Below are 17640 nucleotides of genomic sequence, written 5' to 3'. Positions count from 1 at the left end.
TCTCTGTAAACAAATTAACAACAGACGTTCAGCATGCTTATAGGGAAGGGCACTCAACATGTACTGCACTGACACAAATGACTGATGATTGGTTGAAAGACATTTATAATAAGATGATTTTGGGAGTTGTACTGTTAGATTTTAGTGCAGTCTTTGATGTTATTGACCATAACCTGTTATTGAGAAAACGTACACTATTGTTCAAAAGTTTGGGGTCACTTAGAAATGTCCTTGTTTTTGAAAGAATAGCACATTATTTGTCCATTAAAATAACATCAAATTGATCAGAAATACAGTATAGACATTGTTAGTGTTGTAAATTACTATTGGACCTGGAAACGGCTGATTTTTTGTGTGGAATATCTACATAAGCGTACAGAGGCCCATTATCAGCAACCATCACTCCTGTGTTCCAATGGCACGTTGTGTTAGCTAATCCAAGTTTATAATTTTAAAATGCTAGTTGATCATTAGAAAACCCTTTTGTAATTATGCTAGCACAGCTGAAAACTGTTGTCATAATTTAAAGAAGCAATAAAACTGGCCTTCTTTAGACTAGTTGACTATCTGGAGCATCAGCATTTGTGGGTTCGATTACAGAAACAAAGAACTTTCTTCTGAAACTCGTCAGTCTATTCTTGTTCTGAGAAATGAAGGCTATTCCATGCGAGAAATTGCCAAGAAACTGAAGATGTCATACAACGCTGTGTACTACTCCCTTCACAGAACAGCGCAAACTGGCTCTAACCAGAATAGAAAGAGGAGTGGGAGGCCCTGATGCACAACTGTGCAAGAGGAAAAGTACATTAGAGTGTCTAGTTGGAGAAACAAACACCTCACAAGTCCTCAACTGGCAGCTTCATTAAATAGTACCCTCAAAACACTAGTCTCAATGTCAACAGTGAAGAGGTGACTCCGGGATGCTGGCCTTCTACGCAGAGTTGCAAAGAAAAAGCCATATCTCAGACTGACCAATAAAAGAAAAGATTAAGATGGGAAAAAGACCACAGACACTGGACAGAGGAACTCTGCCTTGAGCTAGTAAGTGTTAGGTAAACCCAACCAGTATCAAGCTCACCAAATAATTTAATCTACATGACATATGCAGTTATTTGCATTGTCATTACAAAAATATTTTGTTATATTGTCTTCTGTCACATATACTGTAACCAGTCAAGATCATTGGCCATTCTTCACTGCAAAACATTTAAACAACAGTTGTCACTTTTCTTTGTTATATTTCTATAGGCTAAAAGATTGACACTTTAGATTAAGGACTTTTGTGTTTCTCATCCTGACAAACACCCAATGTGAACAGACACTGAACTTTAACACTCGTCTCACATTAAGTTAAATATCAATAAAATCCTCCCCTGACTTGATGTTTCTGGGCCATCATCTTTCACCGGAGTCGAGATGTAACTTCAGGTCATTTGTGCCCTAAATCCAGGAGAGGCTACCCATCCGGCAAAAACTAATTTGGGCAGAATCACTTTTATCTTCCCAGTGTAATAGCCTTGCCAAGAGAGGTGAGTGAGCGATGTTATTATCATTAGAAATGGCACAATTAAACTAAACCATGTGGAAATGGAGCCTTGAGGGATACAGGAACCTCACTGCTTTATGGAGAGGTATGGGCAGGTGTAATGTGTAAGGTTATGCCAGGTTGGTATTTTTCCATACGTCTGTCTTATCAACCTGTATTGAATGTCTCCAATGGCCTATGTTACAAGTAGACTCCGTAGTTGTTGCTACGTCTATTTTAGGACTAATACATTTATTAAATATACCCATTGATTCTTGAAAAATATATTTTATAAATGCCTCATGAGCTTAGTTTAACTGTCGTAACCCATCAGAACCCAAAATATAAACTTGTTTTACTCCAATGTTTTGCAGGGTTGGGGAGTACATGTAAGTTACATGTAAACTGATTACAACATTTTTTAATAGACTTAAAAAGCTGCAAATGATCAAGATATCAAAGTGTCACCAACAAAAACATAAACAATAGGCCTACAGCAAATGCAGCACATGGCATACATTTTTCACATGTAAAATAGCACGTTTCAGTAGTGCTCAAAGCATGCCATTCCATGAGAGCAGCATTTATTTTTCAACTCGAAGCAATGAGCCCAATTAGTCCTCCATGACATCAAAATAATCATAAACAACAGAGTAGGCTTATAAATCCTTAGTTTTGGGTCATGCTCAGGTTAAACAATTTGGCTAATCTATATTTCCATATTTCCCAGTCCTATTCTTGAAGATCAAGGGGCATTAAATTAATTGGAATGACTGGAAATCTGACAGGTTTTGGTTTTTAATGTAATCGTATTATTATCCGTATCAAATCAAATCAAATTAAATGTTATTTGTCACATGCGCCGAATACAACAAGTGTAGACCTTACAGTGAAATGCTTATTTACAAGCCCTTAACCAACAATGCAGTTTTAAGAAAATACCTCAAAAAAGTAAGAGATAAAAAAAATAACAAATAATTACAGAGCAGCAGTAAAATAACAATAGCAAGGCTATATACAGGGGGTAACGGTACAGAGTCAATGTGCGTGGGCACCGGTGTCGAGGTAATTGAGGTAATATAGGAGAATCCAAGATGGCGTAGCAGTGTTGTCCTCTCGTTTACTTTTTGTATTTTTCGTCTTTTTTGTGTATATTCCAATTTATTTTTCAATCTCTTTTTCCATTTATAAATGTAATATACTTTTCGGTAACCCGCCTCACTCAAAGTGGCACGGATCCACAATATTTTTAGACCCTATAGCCAAAAATTTCATCAGAAGGTAGCCAGCTAATTAGCTAAGTTACTAGCTATTTAGTCATTGTTAGCGGCCTTTACCCTCTGCTCAGGCACCAGACGTTTTTTTAGCCTGGATAATACCTGCCAGCCTCGGACTGTTTTTCTCCACTACAACGCCAGATTCCTGCCGTAAACCCTGGACCATTGATCATCACAGCTAGCTAGCTGCCACTGAGTGACCCAGCTCCGAAGCTAGCCCTGTGCCAGGCACATCTCCCGGCTAGCAAACAAAATTACCTACATTAACTACAATACCTCTTTCGCCATCTGGCCTGGTCCCTTCGTCGACACGGCGCACCGCCGTACCACCATGACTGGTCCGCAGACGTAATTTCATCAGCTGTGCCTTCAACCAGCCTTTGCCGGACGACGGAGCAGACGCTTCTACTTACCCCGGACTGCTAACTTTAAATGCTGTGTCTCCCGCGTGCTAGCATAGCAACGACTACCCCACAGCTTCCCTGTTCCATCTATTGCTGTACACTGGAGCCTGTGATCACTTGGCTACATAGCTGATGCCTGCTGGACTGTTCATTTATCACGATACTCCCCTTTGTTTACCTTTCTTTATCTGTCGGCCCTAGCCCCGAACTCAGGCCCTGTGTGTAGTTAACCGACCCTCTCTGCCCATTCATCGCCATTTTACCTGTTGTTGTTGTCTTAGCTGATTAGCTGCTGTTGTCTTACTCGTTGTTGACTTAGCTAGCTCTCCCAATCAACACCCGTGATTGCTTTATGCCTCGCTTTATGTCTCTCTCAAATGTCAATATGCCTTGTATACTGTTGTTTAGGATAATTATCATTGTTTTAGTTTACTGCGGAGCCCCTAGTCCCACTGTACATGCCTTAGATATCTCCTTTGTCCCACCTCCCAAACATGCGGTGACCTCACCAAGTATAACCAGCGTGTCCAGAGATGCAACCTCTCTTATCATCACTCAGTGCCTGGGCTTACCTCCACTGTACCCGCACCCCACCATACCCCTGTCTGCACATTATGCCCTGAATCTATTGTACCACACCCAGAAATCTGCTCCTTTAATTCTCTGTCCCAAATGCACCAGACGACCAGTTTTGCTAGCCTTTAGCCGTACCCTCATCCTACTCCTCCTCTGTTCCTCGGGTGATGTGGAGGCTAACCCTGGCCCTGCGTGTCCCCAGGTACTCTCATTTGTTGACTTCTGTAATCAAAAAAGCCTTCATGCATGTTAAAATCACAAGCCTCCTCCCTAAGTTTGTTTTACTCACTGCTTTAGCACACTCCGCCAACCCTGATGTCCTTGCCGTGTCTTTAATCCTGGCTTAGGAAGGCCACCAAATATTTTGAGATTTCCATACCCAACTACAACATTTTCTGTCAAGATAGAACTGCCAAAGGGGGAGGAGTTGCAATCTACTGTAGAGATAGTTTGCAAAGTTCTGTCATACTTTCCAGGTCTATGCCCAAACATTTCGAGCTTCTATTTTTAAAATTAATCTCTCCAGAAATAAGTCTCTCACTGTTGCCGCCTGTTATAGACCCCCCTCAGCTCCCAGCTGTGCCCTGGACACCATATGTGAATTGATTGCCGCCCATCTATCTTCAGAGTTCGTTCTGTTGGGTGACCTAAACTGGGATATGCTTAACACCTGTCACGATAGTCGAAGAGATTAGACCAAGGCGCAGCGGGTTGCGTGCTCATCATTATTTATTTATAAGTGAGCACGAAAAACAATAAACAAGGAACGACAGTACGACAGTTTTGCAGGCTAAACTAACAGCAGTGCAAAGACAACTACCCACAAAGGGACAGGTGAAAAACAAGCTCCTTAAGTATGACTCTAAATCAGAAACAACGATGTACAGCTGTTCCTGATTGAGAGCCACACCAGGCAAACAAAGAAATACACAACATAGACAACCTAGAATACAAAACAAGAACATAAACCAAAAACCCCGGAACACATAAATACAACACCCCTCTAAGTACACACACACCCTGAACCATATAAAACAAATACCCCCTGCCACATCCTGACCAAACTACAATAACCAATAACCCCTTATACTGGTCAGGATGTGACAGTACCCCCCCCCCCAAAGGTGCAGAACCTGTATGCACCTGACAACAACCCCAAAATAAACCCCTAAACTAAAGGGAGGGAAGGGAGGGTGGCTGCCATCACCAACGGCACTCGTGCATACACCCCCTCTCCCCAAACCTCCTACAGTGGAGGTGGCTCAGGCTCAGGTCTTAGTCCCCTCCCTGACCAGTCCACCCCCACTGAATACCTTTGCCGAAGGCCAGTCACTACAGACCCTGGACTGTCCTCTGGGAGCTCCAGACTGTAGGCTGACTCTGGGAGCTCCAGACTGCAGGCCGACTCCGGGAGCTCCAGACTGCAGGCCGACTCTGGGAGCTCCAGACTGTAGGCAGACTCACCCGGTTCCGGACTGTAGGCAGACTCACTCGGTTCCGGACTGTAGGCCGTCTCACTCGGTTCCGGACTGTAGGCCGTCTCACTCGGTTCCGGACTGTAGGCCGTCTCACTCGGTTCCGGACTGTAGGCCGTCTCACTCGGTTCCGGACTGCACACTGTTGCCAGATACTCTGGACGGGGTACTGTTGCCGGATACTCTGGACGGGGCACTGTCGTCGGACACTCTGGACAGGGTACTGTTGCCGGATACTCTGGATGGGGCACTGTCGTCAGACACTCTGGACGGGGCACTGTCTTCAGAAGCTCGAGACTGGGCTGACGCAATGGAAGCCTGATGCGTGGGGCTGGTAGTGGAGGTACCAGACTGGAGATACGCACTTCAAGGCTAGTGCGAGGAGCGGGAACAGGACATACTGGACTGGGCTGATGCACTGGAAGCCTAGTGCGTGGTGCTGGTACTGGAGGTATCAGACTCGAGACATGCACTTCAAGGCTAGTGAGAGGAGCGGGAAACACTGGACCGTAGAGGCGCACTGGCGGTCTCGAGCGCAGAACTGGCACCGCTCGTACTGGCTGGGTGCTCACTTCCCCCTGGCAAATGCGGGGCACTGGCACTGTGCACACTGGCCTGAAAATACTTGGCCTCGCCACAGTACGCATTACCCCTAAGCACGGGACCTGTCCAGTCATATGTTGCCTAAAAAAGGCACGGGGATTTGGCTTGGGGCTCAATCCTCGCCCAGCCAAACTGCCCGTGTGCCCCCCCCCCCAAAATAAATTATTGGGGCTGCCTCTCGGGCTCCCTTAACTCCTCGATAGCCCTGGAAATGCTCATCCTCATCTCCGCCCATGTCCATCCTTCTTCCTCCTGCTCCTTACCCCGCTGCTTGTTCCGTGGTTGGTGGGTAGTTCTGTCACGATAGTCGAAGAGATTAGACCAAGGCGCAGCGGGTTGCGTGCTCATCATTATTTATTTATAAGTGAACACAAAAAACAATAAACAAGGAACGACAGTATGACAGTTTTGCAGGCTAAACTAACAGCAGTGCAAAGACAACTACCCACAAAGGGACAGGTGAAAAACAAGCTCCTGAAGTATGACTCTCAATCAGAAACAACGATGTACAGCTGTTCCTGATTGAGAGCCACACCAGGCAAACAAAGAAATACACAACATAGACAACCTAGAATACAAAACAAGAACATAAACCAAAAACCCCGGAACACATAAATACAACACCCCTCTAAGTACACACACACCCCGAACCATATAAAACAAATACCCCCTGCCACGTCCTGACCAAACTACAATAACTAATAACCCCTTATACTGGTCAGGACGTGACAACACCCCAGCAGTCCTACAATCTAAGATAGATGCCCTCAATCTCACACAAATTATCAAGGAAACCACCAGGTACAACCCTAAATCCGTAAACATGGGCACCCTCATAGATATTATCCTGACCAACTTGCCCTCCAAATACACCTCTGCTGTTTTCAATCAGGATCTCAGCGATCACTGCCTCATTGCCTGCATCCGCTATGGGTCCGCAGTCAAACGACCACCCCTCATCACTGTCAAACGCTCCCTAAAACACTTCTGTGTGCAGGCCTTTCTAATCGACCTGGCCCAGGTATCCTGGAAGGATATTGACCTCATCCCGTCAGTCGACGATGCCTGGTCGTTCTTTAAAAGTAATTTCCTCACCATCTTAAATAAGCATGCCCCTTTCAAAAAATGTAGAACTAAGAACAGATATAGCCCTTGGTTTAGTCCAGACCTGACTGCCCTTGACCAGCACAAAAACATCCTGTGGCGGACTGCAATAGCATCAAATAGTCCCCGCGATATGCAACTTTTCAGGGAAGTCAGGAACCAATACACACAGTCAGGAAAGCAAAGGCTAGCTTTTTCAAACAGAAATGTGCATCCTGTAGCTCTAACTCCAAAAAGTTTTGGGACACTGTAAAGTCCATGGAGAACAAAAGCACCTCCTCCCAGCTGCCCACTGCACTGAGGCTAGGCGACACGGTCACCACCGATAAATCCATGATAATCGTAAATTTCAATAAGCATTTCTCTACAGCTGGCCATGCTTTCCTCCTGGCTACCCCAACCCTGGCCAACAACTCCGCACCCCTCGCAGCTAATTGCCCGAGCCTCCCCAGCTTCTCCTTCACCCAAATCCAGATCGCAGATGTTCTGAAAGAGCTGCAAAACATGGACCCGTACAAATCAGCTGGGCTAGACAATCTGGACCCTCTCTTTCTAAAATTATCCACCGCCATTGTTGCAACTCCTATTACCAGTCTGTTCAACCTCTCCTTCATTTCGTCCGAGATCCCTAAAGATTGGAAAGCTGCCGCAGTCATCCCCCTCTTCAAAGGGGGTGACACGCTAGACCCAAACTGTTACAGACCTATATCCATCCTGCACTACCTTTCTAAAGTCTTTGAAAGCCTAGTTAATAAACAGATCACTGACCATTTCGAATCCCACCGTACCTTCTCCGCTGTGCAATCTGGTTTCCGAGCTGGTCACGGGTGCACCTCATCCACGCTCAAGGTAATAAACGATATCATAACCGCCATCGATAAAAGACAGTACTGTGCAGCCGTCTTCATCGACCTGGCCAAGGCTTTCGACTCTGTCAATCACCGTATTCTTATCGGCAGACTCAATAGCCTTGGTTTCTCAAATGACTGCCTTGCCTGGCTCACCAACTATTTCGCAGACAGAGTTCAGTGTGTCAAATTCCCTTATCCACCTCTACGCAGACGACACCATTCTGTATACATCTGGCCCTTCTCTGGACACTGTGTTAACTAACCTCCAAACGAGCTTCAATGTCATACAACACTCCTTCTGTGGCCTCCAACTGCTCTTAAACGCTAGCAAAACCAAATGCATGCTTTTCAACCGTTTGCTGCCCGCACCCACCCGCCCGACTAGCATCACTACTCTGGACGGTTCTGACCTAGAATACGTGGACAACTACAAATACCTTGGTGTCTGGCTAGACTGTAAACTCTCCTTCCAGACTCATATCAAACATCTCCAATCCAAAATCAAATCTAGAATCGGCTTTCTATTTCGCAACAAAGCCTCCTTCACTCACGCCGCCAAACTTACCCTAGTAAAACAGTCTGGGTAGCCATTTGATTAGATGTTCAGGAGTCTTATGGCTTGGGGGTAGAAGCTGTTTAGAAGTCTCTTGGACCTAGACTTGGCGCTCCGGTACCGCTTGCCGTGCGGTAGCAGAGAGAACAGTCTATGACTAGGGTGGGTGGTGTCTTTGCCAATTTTTAGGGCCTTCCTCTGACATGGTGTAGAGGTCCTGGATGGCAGGAAGCTTGGCCCCGGTGATGTACTGGGCTGTACGCACCACCCTCTGTAGTACCTTGCGGTTGGAGGCCGACCAGTTGCCATACCAGGCAGTGATGCAACCTGTCAGGATGCTCTCGATGGTGCAGCTGTAGAAGATTTTGAGGATCTGAGGACCCATGCCAAATAATTTCAGTCTCCTGAGGGGAAATAGGTTTTATCGTGCCCTCTTCACAACTGTTTTGGTGTGATTGAACCATGTTAGTTTATTGGTGATGTGGACGCCAAGGAACTTGAAGCTCTCAACCTGCTCCACTATAGCCCCGTCGTTGAGAATGGGGGTGTGCTCGTTTCTCCTTTTCCTGCAGTCCACAATCATCTCCTTTGTCTTGATCACGTTGAGGGAGAGGTTGTTGTCCTGGCACGACACGGTCAGGTCTCTGACCTCCTCCCTATAGGCTGTCTCACTGTTGTCGGTGATCAGGCCTACCACTGTGGTGTCGTCGGAAAACTTCATGATGGTGTTGGAGTGGTGCCTGGCCATGCAGTCATGAACAGGGACTACAGGAGGGGGCTGAGCACGCCCCCGTGTTGAGGATCAGTGTGGCAGATGTGTTGTTACCTACCTGGGGACGGCCCGTCAGGATGTCTAGGATCCAGTTGCAGAGGGAGCTGTTTAGTCCCAGGGTCCTTAGCTTAGTGATGAGCTTTGAGGGCACTATGGTGTTAAATGCTCAGCTGTTGTCAATGAATAGCATTCTCACATAGATGTTCCTTTTGTCCAGGTGTGAAAGGGCAGTTTGTAGTACAATAGAGATTGCCTCATCTGTGGATCTGTTGGGGCGGTATGCACATTGGAGTGGGTCTAGGGCTTCTGGGATAATGGTGTTGATGTGAGCCATGACCAGCCTTTCAAAGCATTTCATGGCTATAGACTTGAGTGCTATGGGTCGGTTGTTATTTAGGCAGGTTACCTTAGTGTTTTTGGGCACAGGGAATATGGTGGTCTGCTTGAAACATGTTGGTATTACAGACTCAGACAGGGAGAGGTTGAAAATGTCAGTGAAGACACTTGCCAGTTGGTCAGCGCATGCTCGGAGTACACGTCTTGGTAATCTGTCTGGCCCTGCGGCTTTGTGAATATTGACCTATTTAAAGGTCTTACTCACATCGGCTGCGGAGAGCGTGATCACACAGTCATCCACAACAGCGGATGCTCTCATGCACGTTTCAGTGTTACTTGCCTAGAAGCGAGCATAGAAGTTATTTAGCTCATCTGGTAGGCTCGTGTCACTGGGCAGAACTCGCCTTTGTAGTCTTAATAGTTTGCAAGCCCTGCCACATCCGACGAGCGTCGGAGCCGGTGTAGTACGATTCCATTATAGTCCTGTATTGACGCTTTGCCTGTTTGATGGTTCGTCGGAGGGCATAGCGATATTTCTTAAAAGCTTCCTGGGCTAGTGTCCCGCTCCTTGAAGGCAGCGCCAACCTTTAGCTCAGTGCGAATGTTGCCGGTAATCCATGGCTTCTGGTTGGGGTATGTACGTACGGTCACTGTAGGGACGACGTCATTGATGCACTAATTGATGAAGCTAGTGACTGATGTGGTGTACTCCTCAATGCCATCGGAAGAATCCCGGAACATATTCCAGTCTGTGCTAGCAAAACAGTCCTGTAGTTTAGCATCTGCTTCAACAAAATTATAATTATTGTACTGTATCATTTGTTATTATGTATTAATAACAAAACCTAACCTGATGATGCTGGTAAAACACAGAACACTCTGAATTCAAGTATTATATTCTGTGTTCCAGGTGATATTCAATTTTTTTTAAATTGTATTTGTCACATACGATGAATAGAACTGGTGGACTTTACTGTGAAATGCTTGCTTACCAGCCCTTCCCAACAATGCAGTTTCAAAATAAAATAGTAAACCAAGAAGAATTAAGTAAAATACACAGGAATGGAGCTATACAGTTCCTTTGGAAAGTATTCAGACCCTTTGACTTTTTCCACATTTTGTTAGGTTGCAGTCTTATACTAAAATGGATTAAATAAAAACATATCCACAGCAATCTACACACAATGACCCATAATGACAAAGTGAAAACCTTTTGCAAATGTATTAAAAATAAAATACAGAAATACCTTATTTACATAAGATTTCAGCCCCTTTGCTATGAGACCTGAAATTGAGCTCAGGTGCATCCTGTTTCCATTGATCATCCTTAAGATGTTTCTACAACTTGATTGGAGTCCATCTGTGGTAAATTCAATTGATTGGACATGATTTGGAAAGGCACACAACTGTCTATATAATGTCTCACAGTTGACAGTGCATGTCAGAGCAAAAACCAAGCCATGAGGCCGAAGGAATTGTCAGTAGAGCTCCGAGACAGGATTGTGTTGAGGCACAGAACTGGGGAAGGGTACGAAAACATTTCTGCAGCATTGAAGATCCCCAAGAACACAGTGGCCTCCATCATTCTTAAATGGAAGATGTTTGGAATGACCAAGACTCCTTGTAGAGCTGGCCGCCCGGCCAAACTGAGCAATCAAGGAAGAAGTGCCTTGGTCAGGTAGGTGACCAAGAACCTCATGGTCACTCTAACAGAGCTCTAGAGTTCCTCTGTGGAGATGGAAGAAACTTCCAGAAGCACATCACAGTCCGCTTGGAGTTTGCCAAAAGGCACCTAAAGACTCTCAGACCATGAGAATCAAGATTCTCTGGTCTGTTGAGGTTGAACTCTTAGGCCAATCGTCACGTCTGGAGGAAACCTGGCACCATCCCAAAGGTGAAGCATGGTGGTGGCAGCATCTTGTTCAGCCGCAGGGACTGGATTGAGGAAAAGATGAATGGAGCAAAGTACAGAGAGATCCTTGATGAAAACCTACTCAAGAGTGCTCAGGACCTCAGACTGGGGCTAAGGTCCACCTTTCAACAGAACAACGACCCTAAGCACACAGCCAAGACAATGCACCCCATCCAACCTGACAGAGCTTGAGAATATCTGCAGAAAAGAATGGGAGAAACTCCCCAAATACAGGTGTGCCAAGCTTGTAGCCTCATACCCAAGAAGACTTGAGTCTGTAATCGCTGCCAATTGTGCTTCAACAAAGTTCTGAGTAAAGGGTCTGAATACTTATATAAATGTGATTTTTTTATTGATGTTTTTTTATAAATTAGCAAAAAATTCTAAAAAACAGTTTTTGCTTTGTCATGGGGTATTGTGTGTAGATTGATGAGGGGAAAAAAATATGTATTCAATTTTAGAATAAGGCTGTAACGTAACTAAATGTGGAAAAAGTCAAGGGGTCTGAATACTTTCCGAAGGCACTGTATATACTGTAGGGAGTTCCAGTATCAGATCAATGTGCAGGGTAGACACATGGCGTAGTAGACACATTACTTTACCAAAGTATACAGTAGTCTAGCATTGTTCAGTGCTTGTTGATGGCCTCTTTGCTCATCTTCAGCACCTGAGGCGAACCCTGGAGCTGTCAGACGCTCTCCGTCTCATGCATCTTCCCTGCTTTAAAGAGGTCGGCTGGAGTCTGTACTGTCATGAACTCACAGCATAATTGGGCCATCTCTGCCTATAAACAGTAGAGAAGTTTGCCCTGGGGGCAGAGAAGTTCTGTACCTGAGATTTTCATTCTCAGTGAATGTATGTAGCTTAATGGCATCCTAGGCTTGGGGAGTGTACAGTACACTTCTCAGGTGTTAACAAATACGGTTGTCCCCTTACCCTGCTGCAGAGGGCAGGAGGCTGTGTACTTTAGGCAGTCGTCAAGCTTTTGATCCCTGTCACTTTAAAACTGCAGCTGCCGAGTTGACAGCCCATGCAGTCAAATTGAAAGCTGATGACAAGTGGGAGCAGCTCCTCCGCAGCATAGTGGGAGGAGTGTTTTCAGAGGGCGGAACAGGGGCACAGAATGTTAATCAAGGAATTTTCTCTGCTCCGACAAAGAGACTGTTGAATAGACATCCTGGCATGGGTCAAGTCTTAATTGGGTTACATCCTCTCCCTGTGCGGGGGTAGATCAGCAAGAGTTTGAAGTTTGACGCCGTGGCAGGGCACTGGGGAGAAATGGAACATTTGGCAGCAGTGATTTGTTGACCTTCTGCATAGTCCCCGAGGGATGGAGAGAAGTACACGAAGAGCAGAAAAAAAAAATATATTACTAAACAAGTACTTCTCCAGGCGGTGGCAGGGATGTTCTTGTTAAAGGGATAGGTCACCGAAATTATGAAATGACACATCGGTTTCCTTACCCTGTAAGCAATCTATGGACAAGGTATGACAGCAATCCATGCTTTGGTTTTATTTCCGTGGCACTGTTTCCAAATGCTAACTTTTTAGCATTTGTGGCACAAATCCCATTGAGGTCATTGGACCAATATTAGCATTTTTTTGCGCATCATGTCCAAATCATCTAAAAGTATCTCAAATTGATTGTGAATCTCATCAGTCACTTGTGTATGATTTGAACATGATGCGCAAAAAATTATAATATCGGTCCCATAACTTGAATGGGAATTGTGCTATAAATGCTAAATGGGATATGTACCACATATGCATTTGGAAACTAGTGCCAGGAAAACTAAACCAACGCATGGATTGCTGTCATACCCTTTTCCTAGACTGTTTACAGGGTAAGGAAAGCAATATGTCATTTTGTAGTTTGGGTGAATTATCCCTTTAAGTATTAATCATTCAACTCATCCCAATGGGTTATTTGTTCTGACTGGGGAGGGTGTTCCTGGGAGGTCAAACACAGGTAACCATGTCTGGCAGTCACAGAGACTGGCAGCTGCTCAACTGGCCCTATCACTCTCTGGGGCACTGGGTGGAATGTCAAATGACAAGAGGACTCATCCAAAATTACCCATGCTGCCCCTAGGAGCTCTCTGCATCTCTCTCCTGCTGGCCATCCTCATGGCAACCAGGGCTGCTGTAATTAGATGATGAACCTCTTTAGTCCTTACGGTGTAACAAAGCTTGGGCGGGGTGTGATGCCTGAGAGAAAGGAAGGGTGAGGGATGTGTTATTGGGGAGGGTTTATTCCCCTCCTCCTCCAATGTGTTTGTGTGTGTAATCTAAGTTAAGGGGGGCATATAACATCCGTGACCCCTAGATCAACAGCCTTGTCAGATCCATCATGACTGGTGACTCTGTTGAGATGGCCGTGTAATGAAGAGAGTAGCGGTCCACCAGGGACCACCATATGAGAAAAACAGCCATGGGGAACATGGAGACATACTGGACATATAACCAGTGGCACGTGCCTTCATCATGTTATGGACACGGCCTGTTCCCATTCCTAGCTGGATCTGACATATACAGTACCTTCAGAGAGTATTCATACCACTTGAATTTTTCCACATTTTGTAGTGTTACAGCCTGAATTTTAAATGATTAAATTGAGATTTTGTGTCACTGATCTACACACAAATCCCCATAATATCAACGTGGAATTATGTTTTTAGCCATTTTTACATATCAATAAAAAATGAAAAGCTGAAATGTCTTGATTCAAAGGCAAGCCTAAATAACTTTAGGAGTAAAAATCTTTAGGAGTAAAAATCTGCTTAACAAATCAGATAATAAATTACATTGATTAACTCTGTGTGCTCTTTGTGGGACGCCAGGTAGCCTAGCAGGTAAGAGTGTTGGGCCAGTAACCGAAAGGGTGCTGGTTTGAATCCCTGAGCCGACTAGGTGGAAAAATATGCCAATATGCCTATGAACAAGGCACTTAACCCTAATTGCTTCTGTAAGTCGCTCTGTATAAGAGTGTCTGCTAAAATGCAAACGCACTAATGGTGTTTAACATGCTTTTTGAATGCCTACCCCACACATACAATTATCAGTCGAGCAGTGAATTTCAAGCACAGATTCAATGACAAAGACCAGGGAGGTTTTACAACGCCTAGCAAATCAAGGCACCTATTGGTAGATGGTAAAATAAAAGAAGAAATGGAATATCCCATTGAGCATGGTGAAGTTATTAATTACACTTTGGATGGTGTAGCAATACACTCAGTCACTACAAAGATACGGATGTCCTTCCTAACTCAGTTGATGAAGAGGAAGGAAACCACTCAGGGATTTCACCATGACGCCAATGGTGATTTTTAAACTAGTTCCAGAGTTTTAAATGGCTGTGATAGGAGAAAACTGAGGATGGATCAACAACATTGTAGTTATTCCACAATACTAACCTAAATGACAGAGGGAAAATAAGGAAGCTTGTACAGAATTGAAATATTCCAAAACATGCATCCTGTTTGCAATAAGGCACTAAAGTAATACTACAAAAAATGTGGCAAAATTCACTTTTTGTCCTGAATACAAAGAATTATGTTTGGGGCAAATCAAACACAACAAACACATCACTGAGTGCCACTCTTCATATTTTCAAGCATGGTGGTGGCTGCATCATGTTATGAGTATGCTTGTCATCGGCAAGGAATAGAGATTTTTTGAGGATGAAAATAAAAGTAATAGAGCTAAGCACAGGCAAAATCTTACATGAAAACCTGGTTCAGTCTGCTTTACACCAGACACTGGGAGACAAATTCACCTTTCAGCAGGACAATTAACCTAAAACTCAAAGCCAAATATACACGGGGGTATCTCACCAAGATGACATTGAATGTTCCTGAGTGGCCTAGTTGAAAATGAAAATGATTGAAAATGGCTGTCTAGCAATGATCAACAACGAACTTGACATAGTTTGAAGAATTAAAAAATGTATAATGGGCAAATATTGTACAATCCAGAATTGCAAAGCTCTAAGAGACTTACCCAGAAAGACACAGCTGTAATCGCTGCCAAAGGTGATTCTTATATATATTAACTTAAGGGGTTGAATACTTATCTAATGAAAATAATATTAGTTTTTTATTTTCCATTAATATAAAAAAAAGAGTATTTTGTGTAGATCGTTGTCAAAAAAATGACAATTAAATCCATTTGAATGTCATTTTATAACACAACAAAATGTGGAAAAGTCAAGCGGTGTGAATACTTTCTGAAGGCTCTGTAAAACCAGCACTATAGGGTTCCATAAAGATATAATTGTCCAACAAATGTAAGAAGGTCACCGTACTGAGCTGTATCATATAAGTGCTGTGGTCTTCCCTAGAGGAGGATTGTGTGAAAGGTCACCGTACTGAGCTGTATCATATAAGTGCTGTGGTCTTCCCTAGAGGAGGATTGTGTGAAAGGTCACCGTACTGAGCTGTATCATATAAGTGCTGTGGTCTTCCCTAGAGGAGGATTGTGTGAAAGGTCACCGTACTGAGCTGTATCATATAAGTGCTGTGGTCTTCCCTAGAGGTGGAATGCGTGAAAGCCGACTAATCAAGAATATTCAAAGGGTCCAGTGATGAAAATATGTCAGGATATCACTAAATTAGACAAATGTTCAATGTTATGGTATCAATGTCCCCTGTTGTGAAAAATAATTTCTAAGAAACATTGGTGGTAACACTCTCAGATTCCAAGCCAGTGACTATACAGAGAAAACAGTTTTATGGAGTAATGTGTTCTGAGAGTACATGTACATGTTTGTGTGTATGTAAACACATTGCATACACTCTGCATTTAGTATTCCTCTCTAGCCTTGCCAGATTTCCTTGAAGAGGGGGCAGATCCCATTATAATAAGGACGATTAAGCTCCATAACCTTTAATCTTCCTTTTCACCTATCAATTCATCTGACAGGCTTCTTTCCTTCCTGGGATTGGGATGATTGTAATGTGGGGGTCAGAGAGAGCCTGTGAGCGGATACATAGACGTAGAGGTGCTCCGAGATCCACAGCAGTGAGAACTGTACTTGTCAGGCACTGCAGCAGCAACACATTCATCACCACCCCTTTCCATCTCCCTGTCTCCTGTGCTTTAAGGCCCTGCTCAGAGGCTCAGAGTGCATGGTCCTCCCTGCTGATCCAGTGAAGGGATTAAGGTACCTATGGATTTCACTTTAGCCTTCACTTCATCAGGCCTCTCATTAATCCACTGGTTAACATGGCCATTGTTCTTCCATGCACCCCCACAGTAAACTAGACAGAGCATGATGGCAATAAGAAGGAAAAAAAAGCATCGACCCAGTCCCTTCTTTGCTGTTTTTCCGTATTTCTTCATGGTGTGCCACAGGCTAATAAACCAGACCTATATATGGGATCCTGCCCATGGGGCTGTAATTAGTCTGTAAATCTCAGAAGGTGGAGGGGAAAAAAGAGAGAGTGGGATGTGGATGGAGTTTAAAACATGGCTGATGTCGATAAAGCTAGAAGCCCTATACCTCTCGACCCCCCATTGACCTTTAGAGTTATTGGAACAGTAAGTCAGCCGACTAAATCCTCCCCAGGTTTGACCCGTCACAAAAGGCTCCATATGAACCCTTCTACAGAGCCCAGACCTCCTCAAAGCAGAAGAGAGGAGAAGCTGTGAGATTCCTGGTGTGTTGACCACTGGTGACATAGTGATGTAACCGACAGTCCCAGAGGACAGAGGACACAGCCTGCAGACGACCAGACGTCCCCATAATGGATGAGCAGCCTGAGGGAAGAGAGTGCACACAGACACACACACGCTCCCATAGAGACACGCATGAAAACACAGACACTCAGGGACCTGGTGCTTTCTCAATCCCTTCATACTGTATATGGATATACAGTACCTTCTAATATTATTTCGTAACAAAATACTGAAACATCACATGCTGTTGAAGAGGAGAATATTTAAGCAATAAGTCACGAGGGGGTGTGGTATATGGCCAATATACCATGGCTAAGGGCTGTTCTTAAGCAGAACGCAACACGCAATGCCTGGATACAGCCCTTAGCCGTTGTATATTGGCCATATACCACAAACCCCCGAATTTACATTTCTATTAGAAACTGGTTACCAACGTAATTAGAGCAGTAAAAATAAATGTTATGTTATACCCGTGGTATACGGTCTGATATACCACGGCTGTCAGCCAATCAGCATTCAGGGCTCGAACCACCCAGTTTATAAAAAGGAGTACTGTATGTCACGGCATTACCGTAT

The sequence above is a fragment of the Salmo salar genome, chromosome ssa11 (genome assembly GCF_905237065.1).
Source record: "Salmo salar chromosome ssa11, Ssal_v3.1, whole genome shotgun sequence".
In the NCBI taxonomy this organism is placed as follows: Eukaryota; Metazoa; Chordata; class Actinopteri; order Salmoniformes; family Salmonidae; genus Salmo; species Salmo salar.
The sequence above is the reverse complement of the archived record's forward strand: the minus strand, read 5'-3'. Positions refer to the sequence as shown.